Genomic DNA, 25,407 nt, shown 5'->3' with positions numbered 1-25,407 from the left:
CTACAACGCACAGAGGCAGCAATCAAGCACACGGAAGCCGCTGTAGACAGCCAGCTTAAGGGCCAGCTTCACTCCATGAAACTGCGAAAAACACTACGACAGAACCTCTGCAAAGTCACACCTGCGGCAGGACATAACCGACCACAAAACCCATCACCGATCATAACATCACCGACCACAACACCCAACAATGCCTAGACCACACACGCAAGTCAAAGAAAACTTAGAAAGTTGGCAATGGAACTGCCGTGGGTACCGAAGGAAAAAAGGGCTACTGACACAATTGATCGCTCAATCCTCAAAGCCGCCAGGGGTCATAGCCCTACAAGAGCCCGGTACCCGACCAACACTACATGGCTACGAGGAATACTACGCAAGTCAAGACGACAAATGGAAGGTAGCCACACTCGTAGACAAAAAAACATAACAACTATACAACCCAAATCTATACACGACGTAGACGTACAACATGTACTCCTAGAAGTCGTCTACAAAGGCAATCAGAGAAAGAGTGCCTTTGTTCTAAACGTCTACTGCCCCCCCCCCCCCCCAGCCAAAGGCGGGCAAACATTGGCAAACTCTTCAGGGACACTCTCCGCCTTGCCAAAGACCGCCCTCTGGTAATCATGGGCGATTTCAACGCTCAGAACACGCTATGGGGGTATCAGAGGCAGGACTGGAAGGGTCTCCAGCTAGAAACACTAATGGAACAGAGTCACCTCACACTGATCACAGACCCGAACACTCCGACGATGGAAGGGAACAGCGTAACACGCGACACCACTCCCGACCTCACCTTCATCACACAAACCACTCGAGCCGAATGGCTCAACACACTCGAAAACTTAGGCAGCGATCACCACATACTGAACATAACGCTACAAACCGGACGCCTACGCAGGCAGATCGGCACAGCCAAAATCACTGACTGGCGAAAAATCAGGGAAGCCCAAGAACAGGACACAGACACAATCACGAACCTGGAAGACTGGTGCGACAACCTCCGTCGACAGAAACAACACCATACAAAGGAAATTGCCAGAACGGAAGAGACCCCAGAGGTGGATCCCCACCTACTACACCTGTGGGACGCCAAGCGAGGCTTCACCCGCCGTTGGAAAACACAGAAGTACAACAGGAAACTGAAGACACGCATAGCACAAATAACAGCGGAAGCAGAAGAATATGCCATGCAACTCGCCTCGGCGAACTGGTATAGATTCTGCGACTCCTTCGGTGGCACCCTGGGTACCGCCAAGACGTGGCACATACTCAAAGCCATCCTGGACTCCACCAAAACCAAAGGAGAGGGGCACAAGGCCCTGGAGCGGCTACTACACACCTACCCAGGCAGCCAACAAGACCTCATCGACGCCATCAAGAACAAGTGCTTTGGAGATCCAGCTCCCACGCAACCATGTACAACACCATACATGGGACAACCCAACCCACTTTTGGACGAACCCATCACAGAAAACGAGGTGAGAGCGGCCATCGCAGCCACCACCCGTAACACAGCGGCGGGCACGGACCGTATAACGAACGCCATGATCCGAAACCTTAGCGACAAGACCATCTCCGCGCTCACGGCCTTTCTCAACCAACACTGGCAACAAGGTACGGTGCCGGCGATGTGGAAACACGCACGCATAATCATGATCCGCAAACCGGGGAAGAAAAGTTCTCGCAGTTTCACCTGAAAGGTGAAGCATCAATTGCGATAGCAAATTTGTAGAGAGCTATACGGAGTAATGATATTAGCTTTTTCAGCTGTATAAACTTGGACATGCAGCAGCACCGGCAACACGCAGAACTGTTGTCGACGCCGTCGGCGTTTTGCCCGCGTTCGCTCAAAATGCGTGCGGCGTTGGTGACTGTTGCTGGAGCCTCTGATATAAATAGGCACTTGGTGCCGCAGCTAAACGTCGCCTCCCTTTCCGCCCCCCCCCCCTCCCTCACACCCTCTCGCGCGTCGGAAGAAGGCGCGTTTGCTCTACATATATGGTGATTGTAAAGGAGGAAAGAGACGCCTACTTCTGCAGCCCTTAAGCGAGCACGGCGCAGAACGCGCGTTTGTTCTCCGCCGTGCATTCACTCCCCGTGAAAGCGCGCGCCCCTCGCGCCCTTTCACTCGCACATACAGCGTTCGGCGCGCGGCGACGATTTCATCTCCATTGACGTCATACGGAGCCTCACGGCGACGGCGACGCCGACGGCAGAAATCTGCTTTAGAGTGTCCATATAATTGCTATCGCAATAAAATTGGCAATTGAAAATCTGAGACCAATCTCGCTCACATCCTGCCTCGGCAAGGTGTACGAGAAAATCATACACAAGAGACTACAGAAACACTTAGAAGACAACAAGCACCTGCCAGACACCATGTTTGGTTTCCGCGCAGGCTTGTCCACACAAGACGTTTTACTTCAAATCAAGGAAGAAGTCCTCAGCAACGTTCCCCGCAGCGGCGAACATGCCCTCCTAGCAATCGACATCAAAGGAGCTTTCGACAACGTCAGTCACCAAGGAATCCTAGAAGAGCTCGCCAACACCAACTGCGGTGAGCGAACGTACAAGTACGTTCAGAGCTTCCTAAGCCACCGCACGGCAGAGCTGAAGATTGGGGAGATCCAGACTGCAGTATGCAGTATGTGGTGTGCCCTCCCAACAAGGGCACACCACAAGGAGCAGTCATCTCACCCACGATCTTCGATGTCGCTATGATCGGCCTCGCAAGAAAACTGCAGGACGTAGAAGGCCTTCGCCACGCCTTCTACGCAGACGACGTAACACTCTGGACCACAACAGGGTCCCTTATTGAAAAACAAGAACGGCTGCAAACTGCAGCTGACCTCATCCAAGAATATGTCAGCCAACGGGGACTACAATGCTCGCACGAGAAATCTGAACTCATACGAGTCTGGCGAGGCCGGGGTAACCACACAGTCCCCACAGACCCAACACCAAAAATCGAGGTACACCTCAACGGGAGCCTCATACCAGAAACGTCATTGCTCAGGGTGCTGGGCATGTGGCTGCAGTCTAACCAGCGTGCTACACACACCCTTACGCTCCTCAAAACCAGTGTCAAGGCGATATCACGCATGATATCCCGTGTAACATCGAAGAATAGAGGCATGAAGGAAGGGGACACACTCAGACTGGTCAAAAGCCTGGTGGTGAGCAGAATCACATACAGTCTGCCCTACTACCATCTCACACAATCCGAGACGAAACAGGCCGCACGCTCTTGAGGATGGCTTTCAAGACCGCTCTCCGCCTGCCGATGAGTACATCGACTGAGAAATTATTGGCGCTGGGGTTACACAACACCCTCAGCGAACTCACAGAAGCCCTTCACGTCTCACAACAACAGAGACTTGCGCGGACTCACATGGGCCGGCAGGTCCTACAAACCTTGGGCTTCAAAGCCACAACAATACGAACCCAAGAAACCTGCACGATACCTCGTCACGTCCAGGACAGGTATCACATTGCCCCAATACCACGCAACATGGACCCTAACCTACACTCCGGAAGGAGGAAAGCGAGGGCCCAATACATAGAGAAAACATTCAGGTTCGATACCACGGCCCGTTTTACGGACGCCGCTATGTACGGAACGAAGAAAAAGGGCGCAGTGGCAGTGCTCTGCGACCGCCGAGGCCACGTCACCTCCAGTGCATCGACCCACCCCTGCACGATCACGGAAGCGGAAGAGCTGGCCATCGCGTTAGCCATCCGCGAAGGCCAGCACGCAAGCAAGCCACTGACGATCCTCACGGACTCCCAGCAGGCCTGCCGCAACTTCCTACAGAGAAGAATCGCAAGACCTGCGGCACAAGTCCTAGCCCAAATACCCAAGGAGGACACTGACAACACCATCATAACCATCATTTGGATACCGGGTTACGCTGCCATCACGGGTAACCTGTATACCGACAGAGCAGCTCGAGAATTTGCACATAACCGAGCACTCATCACGCCGACTGCAGATGACCCTGACCCAGTTGACCCCGAGTATTCAGCAATCCTGAACTACCACAGAGGTAGTCGCTTGCGATATCCCCCACCACATCGAATACTAAAGACGTAGGATGCCGCTGCCTGGCGTAGGCTCCAGACAGGCAGTTACACGAACCTAGACACATTACATCGCCTGCACCCCACAGCCTACAGGGACGAATGCCCGTGGTGTGGGGACACACCAACCCTATACCACATTACGTGGGAGTGCACGCTACACAACATAGAACACCATGACACGAACACCACGAGGGAGCAATGGGAGGCACTGCTGTCCAGCTCGGCCCTCGACGACCAGCTCAAGCTGATCCAGAGAGCAGAGAAGATGGCAAGAGCCAGCGGAGCCCTGGACTAGGGGCCCCGACCATTAGCGATGACATAACTATCTTTGAATTAAAGTTTATCTATCTATCTATCTATCTATCTATCTATCTATCTATCTATCTATCTATCTATCTATCTATCTATCTATCTATCTATCTATCTATCTATCTATCTATCTATCTATCTATCTATCTATCTATCTATCTAGCAACGATTTTTTCCTGTCAATTATACGTCACGCTTCTTATATAACCGTCTCTCACGGCTGAGTGAGCCACTTGATAAAAATGGTCCTTGATAACGCGGTCGAAGCCATACTCTGATCACGGACGAAACGCAATAAGCAATGAAATAGAGATAGAATATTTCAAAATGCGATGCGATGTGGTGTGAGCTCTGCTCGCACCACATCGAAGCAGTGCATGCGCAGCTATACTTCGCGCTAGTAGCTTGCTTCGGACCAAAGCCAAATTAAAGTGAGGGCGTTATTTTTCATGAGTACGTGCTTCCAAAACAGGTTCATGGCAAAAAATAAAAGTAAAATAAACACACTCGGAAGTGACCCGGCCACGTGTAGAGAAAAGGCAAAACCGATGCGTTCAATTAAGTAACTGCCTAATGTTCTGATTTGGCAATCGGGACGTGAGCGAAAAACAAAGGAAAAAGTCAGATTTCAGGGTTGCTTTATTATCGGTGCATTCGTAAGCGCCGTTGAACGCTAACTACCGCTTATAGGACGTGTTCGAATAGGTCCCCTTCTGCAGCCACGCAGTAATGAGCCCGCTTTATCACATCTTCAGTGGCTTTTTTGATGACCGAGGGTGGGATTCTGCTGCAAACATCCGTTATTCTTGCCTTGAGCTCATCTGACGTCTTCGTCTCGGTCACGTAAACACAATCTTTTACGTAACCCCACAGAAAGAAATCGAGTGGAGAGAGATCAGGTGACCTAGCCGGCCAATGGACAGGCCCGTGCCTTCCAATCCATTGTGTGTGAAAAGTCGCATTCAGCCAGTTTCGGGCTCGGCTGCTGCTGTGGGCTGGCACCCCATCTTGCTGATACCACAGAAGTGGAAGACGTGACAGCGGGACTTCGCTGCAGAACCCATCCACCGTCCCTTCAAGGATTTCGTCCACGTAACGCTGTCCAGTCAGTGTCTGATCGAAGAATATGGGACCAATTATACCACCGTCGTAAATTCCACACCACACATTGAACACATTGGTGCCGAGTGCGCATTACCCAATGTGGATTGGAGTCCCTCCAATAGTGTGCATTATGCAGATTTACCTGGTCATTTCTGCAAAAATCGGCGTCATCTGTCCAGATGACGTTGCTAAGAAAGTTCGGTGATTCATCGGATTTTGTGAGGATGCAATTCGAAAAATCTAGACTATTCTGCAAGTCTTCCGCTTCCAAGCATTGGTGCAGGTTAACGTGGTACAGGTGAAAGGCCGAGTCATTTAAAAACCTCCAAACTGACGACTTGGAAATTGACTCCTCTGTGTGGGCTGACGTCACGGTCATTGACTTCACGTGAGGGCCGAGGCTGGCGGACGAGATATTACGGGTTCCAGCAACCCCCCCCCCCCCCCTTTTTTTTTTTTTTTTCGTTGGGTGGTGGCAATCTGGCTCGTTCGCTTGCATTTCTTTTTTTTTTTTTTGGGGGGGGGGGGGAGGGGGGGTTGAGATGGCTTTTAAGGCTATCGAAGTTTTAACACCCCCCCCCCCCCCCTTCACACTCTCTTTCCGGATCCCGGGCATCTTATCCCTCCAGGAACTCTTATCTTCAGGAGAACACGTGAAACAGCTGTCGATGAATAGACCCCTAGGCCTAATCGTCAAGGTTTAGAGAAAATATGCATGCCTGGCCACAGCTCCGTACAAGGACAGTCCCTTTCATTATTGCAATTTTTTTTTTCAGGAGGTGTGTCACACTGTCACAGACAGGACCATCACGGCGCTTGAGATTAAGAGGTAACCATTCATCGTTTCCTTCTTTTCTTTTTTTTTTTCTTTTTCGTGAAGCACTGCTGCTAGAAAGGCAGGTTTGTGGCTGGGTTCTTGTTTCGGCTTAACAACCTAAAATGAAACACATTGGAGGATCCAGAGGGAGGGCCAAGGTTGTCAGAGTAACCCCACAGAGACATGCCGACTGACAGTATTGAGCGTGCAGAAAGCCCCTCCTCCCCCGTTTCTATATTTTTTGATGACCTCCAAATCCTTTCACCCATTGGATCCTCCCCTCATGAAATAGGATGCAGCAACCACGGGAGATGTCGTGCTCGGCGATTGTAGGAAGGGTCAAGCAGCAAACTTGTTAAACAGCGCGACACTCGCGCTGTAAAAAAAAATAATAATAAAAAAAAATTACGTGTGGCAAGATGTACCAACGAGCCCGAAATGAACACGCTCATTTACCGGGCGCATTGTGCAGCGGAATGATGCTGTGGTGTGCGATGGGCATTCTGAAGTTGAATCACGTGTCATGTGATGCACGCGGTCGTTTGAGCGAGAAAGAGTGAGGGTATCCGAGGGGCTCAATTTTTTTGTTGGCTACAACCATACCAAGAATGCAGACAAGGAAGCGAGAGAAAGCATAAAGGGGGAGGGGGCTATTCGGTGTGTTTAACCATAGCCTATATATAGGAGGCTATGGTTTAACTGAAATGTAGAAATAATAAGGTGAATGGAAACGAATGTGGACGAAAAGACAACTTGCCGCAGCGAAGGGGGGAGGGGAGACTGCCAAACGCACGTCGTCCGCATTGGGCGCATGTGATGCTTCTTTCAGTCCTGGGCTGCGTCGCACCGCACCGGCGCATGTGCGGTGACCCTGGTTGGCAAAACACAGCCGCCGCCGGCTTTCTGCATGGTGCAGTCGCTCAGTAGTTGGTGTAGGTGAGTGCCACGTGGACGCGTGCTTTTATTTATTTTTTTTTTAATTTTTACGTGAACCTCCACAATTCTCTTGCCAGCCAGATTAGCAGTAATTTTAGTCCGAGAACGTCGGCGTGTGGTAAACTGCGTGATGCAAATGTGGCGACGCTGGCCTTTCTTTACTTGCGAACGTGAACCACGCGGTGGTGGTCTGTGATGGATTGTGCAATGAAGAATATCGGCTTTTCCCTGGAAGTGTGCCACGTTTGTTGTGGTAATGTGTGCGGCGAAAAACAGCGACGATATCGGCTTATCTTTGCGTAGGGAAACGGACTATACACTGTATGTGTGTGCGTGCGTGGTGTGCTACGCGGTTAGCAATACATCTCGCTTGCGAGACTGTGGACGCGTGTTGCGTGCAATAAAACCAGTCGTAGTGATCTGGCTCCGATAGAACTTCCGGACCAGTAATTATCGAACAGGTGACGCGATGATTAGTGAGCGCATGTCTTTCGGGGCCATCCGCGCTGTGTGCAGAAAAGAAAAATGAAAAAAAAAAAAAACTTCGTTTGAGCATAATATATCGACTGGGAGACTACAAATGAGCTCCTGCAATATTTTGACCACTACCGAAGCTGCGTGTGTACATTTAACCACGGGAAATGCCCAAAAGGCAAACCACTGAAATTATCGCGATTTAACGCAGATCTCACGGGTCTTAAGTAAAACTGAACTGGTATATTCGCCTTTACAGCACGAACTTTATGCTGTGATGATGCACATAAACATGCAAAAGTTGGGTCTTGTAAAGTTGAGAGCTGCAAAGCAGGCAGCAGACACAGCGAAGTTACCGCACAACGGATTATTACTAATGTAAGCTTTTGTTTTGTACACTCAAATGACCGAGGCTAATCATTAAAATTAAATTATGGTGTTTAACATCCCTAAGCTGCAAAGCAGCTTATGGGGGACAGTGTAACGAAAGGCTCCGGATTAATTTTGTCCACCAGGGGTATCTTACCGTGCTCCTAAAACAGAGTAATAAGTTTTTCTGTATTTCTGCCTCATCTGAATTTAGGCGCCGGTACTTGGTACGGCTTCACTGAGCGGCCCTGTAGTTTTAGACGAAGTTAATCTTGTATATCGTTTAAAGGTACAGCGTAAATGATGCGCAAATCAATGCATTCACGGCTATGCAATACAAATTTGTGTTCGAATACCAGTCATTTAGCAACGTATCAGTTTGTCACCGCGAAAAATGGGCATCATCTGTGATAAAATGTTCGTTTTCGAGGAGTAATACATTTTTGTGGGTGTTTGATCTACGGAAGAGGCGCACTTTTAAGAAATCGCCACACGCTGACTTACGGGCACCATGCACTCGGCAACAACAAGGGAACAAGAATTCAGGATCGCCAGTCAGCCTCTAGAGTCTGTAATGGAGTACGTTTTTCTACGTCAATTACTCACAGGGGACCCTGATCACAAGAAAGAAATTTATAGAGGAATAAATTTGGACTGGAGTGCACACGGCAGGCATTACCAAATCCTGATTGGGAGATTACCACTGTCATTGAAAAGAAAAGTGTACGGTCATTGCATTCTATCGGTGCTAACATGTGGGGCAGAAACTTGGAGGATAACTAAGATGCTCGAGAACAAATTAAGGACCGCACAAAGAGCGATGGAACGAAAAGTGGTAGGCCTAACATTAAGAGACAGGAAGAGAGCGGTGTGGATCAGAGAGCAAACGGGGATAGCCGATATTCTATTTGACATCAAGAGGAGAAAATGGAGCTGGGCTGGCCGTGTAATGCGTGGGATGAATAACCGGTGGACCATTAGAGTTACAGAATGGATACCAAGTGAAGGGAAGCGCAGTCGAGGACGGCAGAAAACTACGTGGTTTGATGAAGTTAAGAAATTCGCAGGCGCAAGTTGGAATCATCTAGCGCAGGACAGGGGTAATTGGAGATCGCATGGAGAGGCCTTGGTTCTCCAGTGGACATAAATAGAGGCTGATGATGATGATGATAAACTCGCTGAAACTTGCTAAAAATACCATTCTTCACTTGTGTTTTGATTTTGTCGAGATTAATAATTTATATTTTGAACCTTCATAATAATGCAGGAACTTGCCTGTAATCCTCCTGTTAACTTGTGTTTAATATGTTTACATAGAAATGTTTAATGCTGTAACATACTTTTCACTATTTCGTATTTTCTTTTGTACGCTCGTGCAATTTAATGGTGTACGAAAAATATGCATATGCACGTGATGTATCTTACTTGTTTTGTACTTGTAATTGTTATTTACTTTTCATTGGACCCGCAACTAGCCTTTGGCTATGAGTCCAACCAGTTTTGGTATTTCTGTATGTTCTATGTCTGCAAATAAAGAATTAAGCATTGAAGTACCCGTGTGGCACTGAGGCGACCTCCTGAACGCCACATATATGAGCACTTAACGTATAGTATACCTAACGTGCAGCATGTTAGTCCCCAAACGTGTTACAAACGTGTAACGTCAGTCGAACACTTGTTAATGCATTAAGTTACACAATCGGGGTCGTCAGACTTTTCGCAAGACTATATAACTGGCCGTGGCATTTGGTCAACCCCTTCGTACGACAAATGAGGAGCACTTAAGAAGTTAAGGTGCAACATGTTCGTCGACAACATAAGCAGAACTGCTACTTCCTAATATATTTTCTTATTAACGTTCAGTAGCAGGGCACACTGTTGCCTACTCCTTGCAAAACCTTTTTTCCCCGTCGTGCATGACGCTCTTTAACTGACTATAGATGGTTTGCATTGACAAATTGTGGCCGCCATCTTTGGTGTAAAAAGAGGCGTAAAAAAAAAAAGAAACGTGACGGCACGACAGGCGCGTCTTGAGCCGAACGACAAAGCGATAACGGTGATAATCCGGTAAAAAAACAGTCCCTGTAAAGAAAGCGAAACAACGTGCGCCTGATAATACGATTCGCTTACGTCATCGTAGCCGCCATGTTTGGTCACCATAGCGTGCTGAGAGCTTCGTCCGTGACGTCATCTGCAAACTGTTTATGGCTTCATTTACGCATGAACTCGACAAGAGCACGCCGAGTCAGAAGCAGGTATGTGAAATTTCCGGAACTTTTGAGCGGGAAGAAATAACAACCGTCCTTTTCCTATTTTTACAGAAATCTTGAGAAAAATCGAAGTTCCTATAAAAGTAGTTTATTATTCCAGCATTAAATAAGAATTATCTCTAAATACATGCGATAATTACTCAAACAATGCGAAGACAATGGAATGAACGCCTTGTCCTCTTCTACGAAAGATTGATAATCTGATAATTTAGAAAAAAGACCGCGTCACTCTCCATTGACACACTCGCATTAGAGCCTATCGCGGCTGCTTCTACGTTCAATTTTGATTGTACGAACGTACACGAATTTTTGCAGACGTAAATTTACTTGTCAGCCTGTGGCGAAGCCTTTTATGAAAATTTGCAAGCAAACACCAGTTTCTTTCACAACTGGCAGATGGCGATGATATCTGCAGCAGAGAAGCTATAGGTGTCAGCGGCTGATTAGTGCAAAGGCCTTATTACCATCAGGTGGATGGTTCCCCGTGCTTCGCACAGTCACGAGACCGGCACCCAAACCCAGAGGACGTCCTGTATTGCGCCAAGTTTAAAATCTATAGCCCTATAGCTTTCAAGAAGAAGCCGAAAACATATAATGAAAACACTTGAAAACTGTGCTTCCGTTTTCTCGACATCGCCGGCACTCCTAGAATTGTATGCTGCAAAATTAATGGTGTCCCCCCCCCCCCCCTTTTCTCTGTGCAGAAAAAAAAAGCAAAAGAAAACGGCATTGGTTGTAATTGGTTGTAAATATATAACGGATAAATAAATAATCAGCAACATATTTAAAAAATTAGCGTAGCACTGGAGACGCAATGCTAAAGAGAGAGCGGAGCTGATGGGCAACTAGCTATACTCCGTTTCATACATCAGGTGCATCGCGCTGTGGAGGCTAGAGATACTTTTTCGCAATGGCTGCGTTCGCCCTTACAAAAAGTTCGGTGTTTAACTGACCGATTTTTGTGAAATTGTTCTTTATATAAGCTGGGTTCTGAACGGGGAAAAAAAATATAATTTACAGTTGGAAACAAACAAACCGTGTGCTCGTACGGCTGCTAACACGTTGTTTGAGATCAATTTGCTTTTCCTTGTTCCTCATTTTTGCAGCCCGTCGCGGCAGCCTCGCGTGCAAGCTCACGCGAGCAAACGCCGCTGGCGAGCAGCGAAGCATAGACGGAACGCGCGCAGTGATGTAAAGTTTGGCGAACGCACGTCGTGCGCTATAGGTCTTAGTCTGACCTGGAATAAAGTCTTTTCTCTCTCTACGTCTTGCGTAGCTTCGACTTCGTTGCACCTGAAGTATATGGAACGGAGTATAGTCCTGGCTTTTGGGCTAGGCCAGGCACTACCAAGTCATCCCCAGCATTTTCCGGAATTTACTGATTATTGATCGATTAGCTATTGATTGGCTATCGCAAGTTATTTGCCGACGTATCTGGACTAGGCTAAGCACTACCCAGTCATCCCGAGCATTTCCGGAATTTATTGATTAGTGATCGATTATCGATTAGCTATTGATTGATTAACGATTGGCTATCGCAAGGTATTGGCCCACGTATTTGGGCTAGGCTAAGCACTACCCAGTCATCCCCAGCATTTTCCGTAATTTATTGATTATTGATCAATTGTTGATTAGCTATTGATTGGCTATCAATTGCCTATCGATGACTGTCTAAGCTTAAGTAGTCCCAACTACGCTTAGGTATGCCCAACTATGCTAAGCTCAGCTTCGCTAGTTTACAGAGGTATATGTGCCATTGCGCTTGGACCCTTTCCACACAGCCGCCAGGATCGGCCCACATTTGATAGGGAGAGGGTGAGATAAGAGATCAATACAAGGAGGGCACTATTTACATGTGTACAACAGAGCGACTAAGTTAGAGTTATCCATAGTTGGCTTGTAGAGTCACTTCTTCCAGAGAGCTTGTGACCGGGCCGATTCGAATACTGGTGGCGTTACGGGACGTGGAGGGACGTTTAGTTCACTTCTTTATTTCCTTTTGTTTGTGCGTGCGGGTGTGTGCGTGTCACCCATCGCAGAGAGCAAGGCGTCACCGTATATATACGCACCCGATACAAAGGGGACACCATCATCGACATCAACGGCGCGTTCATGATGTTAAGGGGCGGGGTGTCTTCTTGGTATTCGGAACAACTCAAGCTTGAGCAACCGCCAGTACACTTTATCGCTAAAGACGAATGTTCTATATGCGACTCCATATGCGAATGTTCTATATGCAGTCCTTGAGCAGCATTACCCGAAGCGAAGATGATTACTTGCGCTGAAAATTCGAAATTCATAACCGACTAATCAAAATTTTGGTAATTATATTATAAACTGGTTGCTTTACGACACACATTGGAAAGAATTCCGCGGGCGATTGTGTTCCCAAAATGTGTGCTCTTCAAAAAAAGCGCCCCCTACATAGTATTCAGGATGCTTTTCTAATAAAATAAAATTGTGAGTCAGCGCCCGTTGACTTCTATAGACCTTTTCATCGGGCGAGGAGGAAAGGGCGCGTCACGAGCCTTTCCTCCTCTCTGGCTTGTGCGAGCCGGCGCGGCGCGGCTTGAATGTGTTGCCGGTCGCGCGCTGCGGAACGATTCGGAGGTGTTTTAGCTAGTTCTGAGTGCAATTTACGGGATGTCAGTTCTTACATGTTTTCCGAACAACCACTATGTAGCCTTTAGGTGCAGCAGTAACCACAGTATCTGGAAATTTCTCTTGGAATGTGCAAAAATGCGACGCGCATCATCAGCCGCGGTGTGTGTATGTCTTGTGAACTATGTTGGATGTATCGCTTTTCACTCGACGAAGAGTTGTAAAACATTTGCATAAGCCACCCACATCGTACTCACGCATTTTAAGTCTAGTAGACTTCAAATCACTATGTCTACGCTAGCCTCCTGCAAGAGGCCGAAGGCTTTGCTCAACAGAGCGAGCACTGCGCTTGGCAAACCAACATGAGACACGCAATTGCTTCGTGCTTCGATCGGCATTGCCATTTTGCCCTGTGAGGCACAATATACAAAGGGGATCGCATAAAGAGAATCCAACAGCTATTTGTAATGACACAATTTCCGTAAGATGGGTGAATGGGTCGTAAATGACTGAACTTAGGAGACTGAAAAAGAGAGAGAGAGAGAGAGAGAGAGTTCATATGTCCTCCTTTTGCGGCAAAATAAAACAGAACACGGGATAACGACGCAATAAGACTCCGCATGGTCGTGCCGCATGCTTGGACCACTTGGACCACTTGGACCATACGCTATATAGAACAAACAGATCTATAGCACAGCATTTAGTACTGCCTCGGACGCTCGCACAGTCTGCAGCTGGTCGTTCGACCACTCGAAAAGTGTGCGATTCACACTGTACAGTATGCGGTTATTATTAACGAAACTATTTTATTTGTAGGCGGAAACCTTGCCCAGCAAACAAGACCAGTGTATCTACACATAACTTGAACGGTTGTCAAAGTAAACAGCACGACTTATTCTCCAGCAGAACGGTATTCATGCTGTTAGGATCGTCAAATGTTTCGTAACTACTCGTTGCAGCTAAAGCAGAGCATATCCTGATATCCGACGCTGATTGTAAGCTCAAACAAACGCGCGCACCTCGCGCGAGGCTGGGTGCTCCGTCCGCCCTAACACCAGCAGTTACTCCAGCCGCTTAATTACTTCAGCCTTAAATTCCTTCACTACGCCTCACAGGACCATTCCCCACGTAGAAGACGCCATTTCATGCTAAATAGACCGCGCAAGTGCGAAAAAATCCACCAGAAACTGCCGCCGTCCGTATACGACCGCATACAACACGGGCGTTCGCCCAAGCCAGCATGCCAACTGCCCATAGATGGCGCCACTGCCTACGCAATGGCGGCGCCCATGAAAAAACGGTCTATACAGGGGGCCCCGATGTCAAACCTGTTTGGCATCGCGGTAAACTCTACCCGTGCAGCTAACGCAGCACCATCCATCGATTTCACATTGATGGGCATATAGTACGCAAAAAGGCCTTTATTTACAACAGTTGGTTGCCTACCCATTTGAACAATGGGCGACCTAAATTCCAACGAAAGTATATACAGGGTGCTCAGTTCTAAATTTAACGGGATTTTTAAAAATCGCCTGCGGCAGGTAGCGTAATTCATATCGTAGAGCTGGGTTATTCGAAGAGGCGGACATTAGTAGCAGGAGAAATCGAAACACATATTCAACTATACGTAACAAAAAATGGCCAATGAACTTCTTAGTTCATTGCTTAACGACACATATTGCAATTTACGAATTGAAGCCGGTGAGCTCGTCAGGCGTATCCACTTGGAAGGAATTTCCAGAATGACACCAGTCTGGAGACTTGCGCCATCAAACTCGCCGTAAAAAGGCACAGTTGTTCCACTTAATTTTCTACCAAAATGCTGTTTTATACATTGAAGCACAAAAGTAACTGGAACGCCCGTGTATTTCGTCCCACATATTGGGAAATATCTCGAAACTGGTGTCATCCTGGAAATTCATTTCAAGTGGATGCGTCTTGCAAACCCACCGGCTACAATTCTTAAATTGCAATATGTGTCGTAAAGTAATTAACTAAAAAGTGCATTAGTGAATTTTTGTTAATTAGTTGAATAAGTGTTTCGATTTCTCACGCTACTAATGTCCGCCTCTTCGAATAACCCAGCTCAATGATAAGAATTATGCTACCTGCCACAGGCGATTTTTAAAAGTTCGTTAAAGCTCAATTTTGAACACCATGTATGCTATACAAATGACTATTGAAGCACGTGCTTATAGTTCCAGGTGACTGCCCGAGAGGATCTTTATCATCTCTGCACTTCGCCGGCAGTATCTGAAGAAAGTGTCGCAGTCTTCATTGTCTTTTCCGACAGCAGACGCCAACTTCAAGTAGGTGAGCCCCGGGTTGCTGAACGGTGTTGGGTTGCGCGAACTGCACAGATTGAGAAAACGGTGGTCACGTGGGGCAGTTTCCAACAAATAGCGTAACGAGTCAATACGAGAGGAAATCACCGAGACACAATATACAGGGTGTTTCACTTAACCCTTTAACTGCTAGCTCAACCGCATTGCTGATCTAACAAAAGCATCTGCAAAAAACTAGACAAATCCAAATATTAGTGTGTGCCTTTAAATTTACCTTTATTTGTGTACCTGCTCAACAGTGGTATTCAATAAAATGTCGGGCGTGAACAGCCGCACATGTAGTGGTCACAAAACCTGAAGGCTTCGTCGTTATCTTCTTAGCGCACGTACGGGTCATATTCTCGCCAGTGCGAAAATTGTCTTCCTTTTTTTTTTTAAGCAAGCTCTTATTTCTTAACTCCATAAAGGTACACCTCAAGAACACACATTGACCTTGCCAAAGCAAGTGCCAGAGAGCAGTTTTGGACCATACAAATTAACCTTTCACCACCTGGTATAATAATTTTGACGTACTGTATCTCGCTTAGTTTTTAGAGAAAGCATTTAATATTACAATTGGTATGTATTTGAGCAAAGTAAAGAACTAAAGCAATGAAAGCATTCTAGGTCGTCTTTCTTATCTTGACAGTTAAAAGGCTAGCTTGGGCCAAACTTTAAAAATACGCAAATGCTACGTAACTGCGAAGAACCAAGGTAACGTTGCTTGCCGTCGCTTGGAGATACTCGGATCATTTTTTTTGCATTCCGCCTAATTACATAATTAGTCTTAATTAATTAACCAGCTTCTCAAATATTATAATTAGATGAAAAGCGCCAATGAGAAAATTGTATAGCAACGTGAGAAACTCCTGATACAGCTTTCTGTTGTTCAATACGTGCTATATACATACAATGTGTTTTTCCACGCAAATTGCCTCGAGTGGACTGTCGCGCGCCAATTTTGCGTGTATTCGGGGGCTCCTTTCACGTTCAGAAAAACTTTTAGGTAGCATGTATTGAGCTACAGAAAGCTGCATCGGGAATTTCTCGTGTTGCTCGACAATTTGCTCACTGACACTTTCAATCTAATTGTAATATTTGAGAAGTTGATTAACTAATTAAGACTCATTATCTAATTAGGCAGAATGCGAAAAATTATCGAATAAGGTTTGGCCCAAGTTACGTGAAACACCGTGTATAGTAAGCGTAACCGGGCACACCATCGATCCCGTTTATTTGTCGATTCCTACGCAGTGTGCACGCTTTACTGCGAAGCGTGCATGCAAACCGGGTATGGTAAATACGTTGAGCTGTTGCAGTAAATTGCAGCTGTACGCCTATTACCGTAAGAAGGCGCGATGAGCCAGAAACGACGCATCAATCAAATACGGGTGCCGACGCTACATTGTTAAAGGAGCCAAATATCTAAGGTTTAGTAAACGTCTACTGCAACGCCGAGAAGTACGAGAGTACCATGACAAATACGAGGAAGAACTCCACAGCGTCAGACTGCCATAACCGTGCCAAAGTTTGGACACGTACGAAATGCAAAATGGCCTTCATTTCGCCCTTCCAGTAATCAACCTATTGCCGGTAAGAAATCATTGCAAAATAGGGTTCAGAGTCCACCTCCAACAGCAACGAAATATCACTTTGGCCAAATTGGTCATAAATAAATGAGTAGGTATGTATCACTGAGCAAATTTTGGCAAAGCCTAAGGGCAGGTAATTGTTTCGATTTTCTTATTAGCAGCGCCTAGGCAGCTCCCAAGCAAACGAAGCATGCAGCTTTTGGTTGGCGACCACGACCGAAGTACCAGCCCATTGCCTCTGAGATTTTGCAGCGCGCCGCGGCCATCGAGCTCCGCGTTCTATATGCAGCTGGTCATGCGTCACTTCCGGCGAGCGGTGATGGCGGCATTTTGTTTTTCAGTTTCGGAATTAAAACGACTGTTCTTGCGAGCTTTACCGGCACGGCAGTCACGCCTGCGTTCAAAGCCCAATACATTGACAAGTCACTTGACCCCACCTGTGGAACTTGCACCACGGGTGCGTTAGCCACAGCACACCACCTGCTATGGACATGTCCTGCCTATACTCACTGCCAGCAATCTGCCTTGCTGGGCTGCAGAGCTCAGTCGTCACACTCAATGACTGGATCCTTCCAAGAGGGACGCCTCAACACCGCAAAGCTGTATATGACAGCTTGCTCATCTACCTTATAAGGAGCAAAACCATTGACCTAATCTAGGCACATCATCGGAAGAACCACTGGGGTTGCCTTTTAATACATGTACAATTTCTTTTTCATTAAATAAACCGTCTGTCTCTCTCTCGTGATGCTTCCAATCGTCTTTGTTTTTGTTTTACCTTGGCTCCGCTATGTCTGTACTGTCTTAAATTATAGGCTATTTACGCGGTCCCAAATAGATTGCTTACCTCAAGTACTCGGTCACGTTAACGCTGATTGGGCCGAACACGCTTGGTCGCGCGGCCATTGTACACAAGACCTTGCCCATGCACTCCATGAGGTCACGAAACGTGACGTTTTTGAGACTTAAGTTGGTGAAAATCACTCCGTGTACACGGAATCTCGTCGTGTCGATCCCCTCCGCATCGACGGCGACGTCACGATTGTACTTGGGCCACTGATGTTCTTCAGACACATCGCTCTGTAGCAAATGAGTGGACGGCGTAGCCTCGGTGGTGTCCGGAGCGGACAGCTGCGGGAACTGGGTACCGGGAATAACGACGTCGTCGTGGTGGTGTTCGACCGTGGACGGTGTCGGGGAGGAGGACTCGCCGGCGTGGTGCGTACCGTCGCCAGTCGAGGGCCGGGGAAGCGCGTCGGCGGCAACAGCGTACGAAGACGGCTGGAACATGGCGGGATAGCCGGAGGGTTGCGCCGAGTGCCATCCGCTGTAGAGGAAGATGTGGCCTTGATTGTATACGAAGAACGTGAGCGCCGGTCCAGCGCTGGAGCCCTCGGTCGGCTGCTGCTGTTTCGCAGGCTGTTCTGGAAGGGCTGGCGACGCACCCTGCTGGTTCCACGTCTGAGCGGAGTCGTGGTTCGGCTGCGACACGTAGAAAGGCTTGGGGACGTAGAAAGGCTTGGGCACCACTCGTATCAGCAATCCGCCGGTCTCGCCAGCTCTGAGGTAGCCCTTCATTCTGTAGTACTGCAGAGGCAGTAACAAGATTGTAGCAGTGGCGAAGTCCCGCATTCTTTTCCTGGTGGCTAGGCGCTTCTTCTCTAACTGTTTGGCGAAGTCCGGGGCCGCGTAGCCGGCAGTGAAGGGCTTCTTGGCATAGTACACTTCCTCGTCCGATGCGGGTGCGGCGGACAGTTCCTGGGACTTGGCCGGCGGCACTAGCTGCGGCAGTGCGTTGTCGATGGCTGGTCCTTCGGTTACGGCGTTCTCTGCACCTGCGTCTGGATCGTCGGCAACCTGCAACGCAAAATACAGCCGAGTAACAGCCACCGATGAGTGCGTAATGAATGCAAAAATTACAGGGGCACTTGGTCACCCCTGTACGTGGATGCATGCGAAAGCAATGCGACCACCAAAGATCGGGGGTTCGACTCCCATCAAAGGTCCTGGGTTCGAATCCCCTAATAACTTCGTATTAACTAACTGTGCCCTAATTAACTTCACTTTAACAACATAGGTCGTGGGTTCGAGCGCCGTAATGAACTCTATCTTAATTAAACCTGTGCCTTAACTCCACCTGAATTAACTGTGACTTAATTAACTTTGCCTGAATTAACACCAAATGTCGTGGGTTTGACTCCGACCACTGGTCGTGTTTCGAGTGCCGTAATGAACTGTATCTCAATTTCACCTGCCTACGTTAACTTCGCCCTAATTAACTCTACCTTAATTCACTCTGTCTTAATTAACTTTGCTTAATTGACGTCATGAACTGTCTTGATTGGCTCACTTTTGGACCTTCGAGGTCACGCCAACGCTGACCACGGCGGCCTTTCCGCCTTATGAGCCTTATAATAATAATCATCATCATCATCATCATAAGCATCAGCCTATGTTTATGTCCACTGCAGCACGAAGGCCTCTCCCTGTGATCTCCAATTACCCCTGTCTTGCGCTAATTGATTCCAACTTGCGCCTGCAAATTTCCTAACTTCATCACCCCACCTAGTTTTCTGCCGTCCTCGACTGTGCTTCCTTTCTCTTGGTATCCATTCTGTAACTCTAATGGTCCACCTGTTATCCACCCTACGCATTACATGGCCTTCCCAGCTCCATTTTTTTTTTTCGTTTAATGTCAACTAGAATATCGGCTACCCCCGTTTGTTCCCTGATCCACAGCGCTCACTTCCTGTCTCTTAACGTTAGGCCGAACATTATTCGTTCTATCCCTCTTTGTGCGGTCCTTAACTTGCTCTCGAGCTTCTTTGTTAACCTCCAAGTTTCTGCCCCATATGTTCGTACCGGTAGAGCGCAATGATTGTACACTTTTCTTTTCAACGACAGCGGTAAGCTCCCATTCAGGATTTGGTAATGCCTGCCGTATGCACTCCAGCCCAATTTTATTCTTCCGTAAATTTCCTTCTCATGATCAGGGCCCTCTGTGAGTAACTGACCTAGATAAACGTACTCCTTTATAGACTCTAGGGGCTGGCCGGCGATCCTGAATCCTTGTTCTCTTGCCAGGCTATTTAACATTATCTTTGTCTTCTGTATGTTAATCTTTAACCACGCTCTTACACTTTCTCGGTTAAGGTCCTCAATAATCAGCTGTAATTCGTCCCCATTGTTGCTGAATAGGACAATGTCATCTGCAAACCGAAGGCTGTTGAGATATTTCCCGTTGATCCTCACTCCTAAGCCTTCCCTATAATGCTTTCGCATTATATCTCACGAAAATGCTGTGAAGGAACCCATTCCACTATTGAGATATTCCCCGTTTATCCTCACTCCTAAGCATTCCCTATAATGCTCACGATTACCCAGCGCGAACTCATATGACATTGGAAGTGCTCAGAGCACACACCAGGCACATTGTCCGCGCCCCTTTCCATCACCTCGCCACGCTGCCGAAAGACCGACCCAATGCCTCCTTTTGCCAGGTGATATTGACGTACCGTGACTGCCTCCCTCGAGATTATACGCCTGCCGAGAGGCTGCTATCACCTCCTTGATGTTTGGCTCGCCCACAAATTCGACTCTCGGTACCAGGGATTCAAACCAAAGTAGGAATCTCGTCACCAGCTCTCAAGCGCAGCTATCTCTACTCATGCTGCACGAGACATACAAGGACCACCTTCACAGTTACACTGATGGCTCCACAACTCTTGACGGATTGGCTCCACAACTCTTGACGGATCTGCAGGAGCTGTGATCTTCCCCGAAAAAGCCGCGACCTATCAGTTTAAAACTTGTCACCGGACAACATCGACTGTTGCGGAGCTTGCTGCACTTCGCAGCGCCCTTCACATGCTTAACGAAGATTTACCACGAAAATGGAGTATATTTACTGATTCGAAGGCAGCCCTGCAGTGTCTGCTATCCGCTCTGCGTCGTGGACCACAAGACCAACTTGTGCTTGAAATAAGGCAGATATATCACCAACTAGTAGAAAAAAAATGTCACAGTTTCGCCCTAAGGGCGAAGCAATGAATGCGATAGCAACACAGCAATGTCATACGATGTAAGGTGAGCGGCTTTGGTAGCAATATAAATTGTAGTAAACATGAGCTGATTAAGTAAGCAGGTGTGCTGCGGCGTAAGTAGACCGACATGTAGAGAGACTCGATGACAACGAGAAGGCGCGTGTGAAACGGTGGTGTTGATGAGAAGCGCTTCCCGTGGGCAGCGCGTGCGAAGGGACACACCTGTAGCGCTGCACTGCCGATCCGGGCAGCATTACATGTGTAGCGTGCGGTGGAAAATGTTGCCCGACTATTACTAACTGAATGAACAAGCGTGGTGTGAGCGCGCACAAACAAACATGAATAGATCACACTGAATGACTGCAGACAACGACTGTCAAAACGCCGGCAGCGAGCCCATACGCCGCAGCGGGCGAAGGTACGTGCGGTCTATCGCTTCAACAGAAACTGAGCGGCGAATGCACAGTGCATAAAGGTCAGAGCCGTGTGGAGATAAGAGACGGTGCGGTCGAACGACGAGCGCGGTTGTTGGCAGCGTAGAAGTGCCCCCCCCCCCCCCCCCCCCCCGCTCCCTCCGGCGCTGGCTTCCCGCTTCCTTCCGCTTCCTTGCTTGCGCGTGGGAGAGATAAGAGACTGTGCGGACGAGCTGACGAGCGCGGTTGTTGGCAGAAAAGTGCCCCCCCCCCCCCCCCCCCCCTGCTCCGTCCGGTGCTGGCTTTCCGCTTCCTTGCTTGCGCGTGGGAGATTGAGTGCGTTCGCTCTCCGTGATAGCGCGCGTCCCCGCGCGCTTTCGCTGGGGCATACGGCGCGCGGCGAAGATTTTATCTATACGGAACCTCACGGCGACGGCGACGCCGACGGCAGAAATTCGGTTGAAGTGTCCATATAATTGCTATCGCAATAAAAGGACATGATATTACTTTTCAGTGGCTCCCAGGCCACTGCGGCATCATGGGCAACGAACAGGCCGATGAAGCTGCTAGGAGGGCTCACTAAAATGCTGTGAAAGAAGCCATTCCACTTTCAAGAACCGATGCAGCAGCAAAGCTTCGTATGCTCGAGCGTGATGCCACTCGATCCATGTGGAACACGCCAGGTTTCCGGTATACTCGACTGCACCGCTTGGATCCATCCCTCCGACTACATATTCCATCTGGACTTTCCCGAATCGAGACAACTGCTCTCTGCCGACTGTGGCTTGGAGTATCTTTTACGAATGCGTTTGCTTGCCGCATCGGAATGGCTGACAGTGCTACCTGTAATATTTGCGACAGCGAGGAAACAATCGAACATATCTTGTGTCATTCTCCCCGCTACAGCTCCCAGAGACAGACGCTCGTGACGACGCTGGCGCGCCTCGACGACCGGCCGCTTTCTGAGCAGACGATCTTAGAGTGCCGGCTGACGCGGTCTTCACACCAGAAGGCGATGAGCGCGCTGCTGAGGTTCCTCAGGACAAGCGACTTGCTTGAACGACTGTGACACTCCCGAGTTCCTTTGTTTGTGTGCGTGTTTTATTTTATTTTTTTATTCCCTCGCGTTCTATGTGTGTGCATTTTTCTTTATTTTTCTTTTTTCTTTATCCTTCCCCAGTGCAGGGTAGCAAACTGGATGCCTACCTTCCGGTTAACCTCCCTGCCTTTCCCATCTCATTTATCTCTCTTTCTCTCTCTTGCGCATTAATAAATGATATATATCTCTCTCTTTCGCATTAATAAACGCGTGAACCAACTACTACCAACTATTTCCGCACGAGAGAGGTAAGGTATAAGAGAGAGTACGAGGGTATAGGTATGCTTGGGCAGACAACCGGTTGTTGTCTAGCGTTACAGTACGCGTACAAACAGAAGGGAAGCGTAGTTGACGACGGCGGAGAGGGCGGCCATCATCATCATCATCATCATCATCATCATCATCATAACCATCAACGTCATCATCAGCCTATTTTTATGTCCACTGCAGGACGACGGCCTCTCCCTGTGATCTCCAATTACCCTGTCTTGCGCTAGCTGATTCCAGCTTCCACCTTCGAATTTCCTAATTTCATCAGATCCCGAGCCCAGGAAGGTGGTACGTCGCAATTTGAAAACTCACAGGCATATGATGGGGAAGCAGGCTGATGACGATGACTGCCCCATTTGCCTTAGTGCGTTACCTTACCGTATGCTTGCTTTTACTCTGCGCAGGAATCTAAGTTAATGTATACAAAGTCTGCAGCACACAACAAGGCATCTATACGGAAGGTGGTCTACTGCACCTACAACATCTATTGCCGCTACAACTGCCACAACGTAACGATGCAAATAATGACGTCGATCCGTGGACCGACTGGGTCTTGTACGCACCTTCGGGACAGCGGGGACCTGGACGGCTAGCAATCTCGCGAAGTACGCTGCCAGCTTGGCCCTGACGGCCAGTTTGTGGTCGGCCAGTTTGCGGTCGGCCAGTTTGTAGTCGGCCACGCTTCGGACGACGCCGAATGGGAATGGGATGTCGCCGGCGGCCATCATGGCCACGGACAGCACCACCAGGAACAGTGGAGCTCGCAGCATCTGCGAATTAGCCATAATTGATCTTATTTTCTCAGGCTTTTTGCGTAAGTTCATTTAATTGCTCGCTTATTTTAAAGCTTCCTACATGCCTCTATACGCGTTGCATAAGGAGGGTGTACAGCAAATGCCATGCGACTTAGCAGGCCCGTGGCCGAGGGGGGGGGGGGGGGGGGGGGGCGAAATTTTGATCTTTACCGCACATAATTACTGAAAATGAAAAGTAGGTCGTTTCTTCAAATAGTCAAGGCCTTCAGCAAGTGCCTCCCCCCCCCCCCCCCCCCCCAAAAAAAAAGGACGCCGGTAGTGCCAATAATTAAAAACATGATGGGGTTTCACGTGCCAAGACCACCATGTGATTATGAAGCACGTCGTAGTTGGGGACTCCGCATTAATTTGGACCACGTGGGGTTCTTCAACGTGCGCTACAACGCAAGCACACGGTCGTTTTTTTTTTTTCGTTTTTTTTTTTTTGCTTTTTTTTTGCATTTCGCCTTCGAAATGCGGCCGCTGTGGCCGGGATTCCATCCCATGATCTCGTGCTCAGCAGCGCAACGCCTTAGCTGACTAAGCCATCGCGGCGGGTATGTATATAAAAAAAAATCTAAGACACAAAGCAAAAAAGAAAGGAAAACCGAAACGCGCCTACGTCACGCATACAATCAAACAGCCAAACACAGCCCAGGGAAGCACGCAAGGCAAGAGTAGTGCGAATTAGCCGCTAACTTATACCTATATACGACAAGCGCATAGATATTGGAGTAAGAAAACCGCGAAATTAAAATGTAAAAAAAGTGACATCAGCTAAAGCCTAACTTATGTAGAGTTAGGATTCTTAGGAAAATTCGTGATTAGTAGATGTCAGAATTCTGTGCAGTCACTCTCGGAAGCTGTGGTGTCAGAAAAGTCGTTCCAAGGGCGAATGGCTCGTGAGAGCGGAAGAGTCGCCTTCTATGCATCTTGATGTTTCTCGAGCATTGCATATCAGGAAGAAATGTACAGACTCGCGCTTGTCTATAGCACTGAACTCTTCCGCTCTGCACAGAATTCCGACATCTACTAGTCATGAATTTTCATAAGAATCCTGACTCTACATAAGTTAGGCTTTAGCTGATGTCGCGTATTTAACTAATCCGACTATTAAAGAGAGAGAATGCGCAATGCCCTTTACAAACCACTGCACGTCTGATTCTGCCTTCCAGAAATGTACGCGGATAGCTTCGACAAATCGAAGTCCTCACTGGTCCCCAGACTAAACCGCGAAGAACGACGACAAGCGAAATGTGTCTCCCCAATAACTCTATCCTCGTCAGATTATACGAGCACATAACTTGTATATGTTTACTAGCGGCGCGGCTCGGTCCATTGTGGCTTTTATCTACGCGACGAAATGCATGGAGACACACTGGAATAGCGTCGTGGCGGTCGCTGCGCTGTCCAACTGAAATACCGCGTGAACCATCTCGAAGATATAACCGTAATTTGGAAAGGTTGGCTTTGTGAAAAGTTTGATTCGCGATTTGCGATTTCCACTATCGTACAGAGAAAAAAAAATATCAGCCTAACTTACCTCGACAGGTTGAGGATGCTGCGACCTGAAGAGCACGGAGCCAACTTCAGAGACGGAGAGAGACAGTCGAAGCTCTCGTAGAACGGAAGGGAGGCTTCATGCTGCACCTGCGAATGAATGCAGAGACAGACCGAAGAGAGAGAGAGGATGCATAGAGGGAAAGGGTGTAGGTTTAGTTGCCGTACAGGGAGCACTAATGAAAGGAAAAGGAGGAAAACCAGTTGTTGGAGAGGGGTTTGGGGAGGGGGATGAGGAGTTTCGGTTGAGCATCCATCGTTTGTTCCAGAGCAGTCTGGTTCGCATCATCCCTTGAAGAGTCAAGCACAATGCCAGCGTCCGCAAAGCCCAGTGAGACGCCGACAG

General features: G+C 48.1%; 1 protein-coding gene across 1 annotated transcript in view; it reads right to left on the bottom strand.

Annotated features, from left to right (window-relative positions):
* LOC125946632 (uncharacterized) overlaps window positions 1-25,155 on the bottom strand; it is an 81,564-nt gene extending 56,409 nt beyond the window's left edge. Inside the window, exon 1 of the mRNA XM_049670266.1 lies at window positions 25,045-25,155. The gene's annotated coding sequence lies outside the window, so the exon portion shown is untranslated. The remainder of the gene's footprint in view (window positions 1-25,044) is intronic.
* Window positions 25,156-25,407: the final 252 nt, after the last annotated feature.

Source organism: Dermacentor silvarum, chromosome 7, assembly GCF_013339745.2.
Source record: "Dermacentor silvarum isolate Dsil-2018 chromosome 7, BIME_Dsil_1.4, whole genome shotgun sequence".
Lineage (NCBI taxonomy): Eukaryota > Metazoa > Arthropoda > Arachnida > Ixodida > Ixodidae > Dermacentor > Dermacentor silvarum.
Note: the sequence above shows the minus strand (reverse complement) of the source record. Positions and strands in the feature narration are given on the sequence as shown.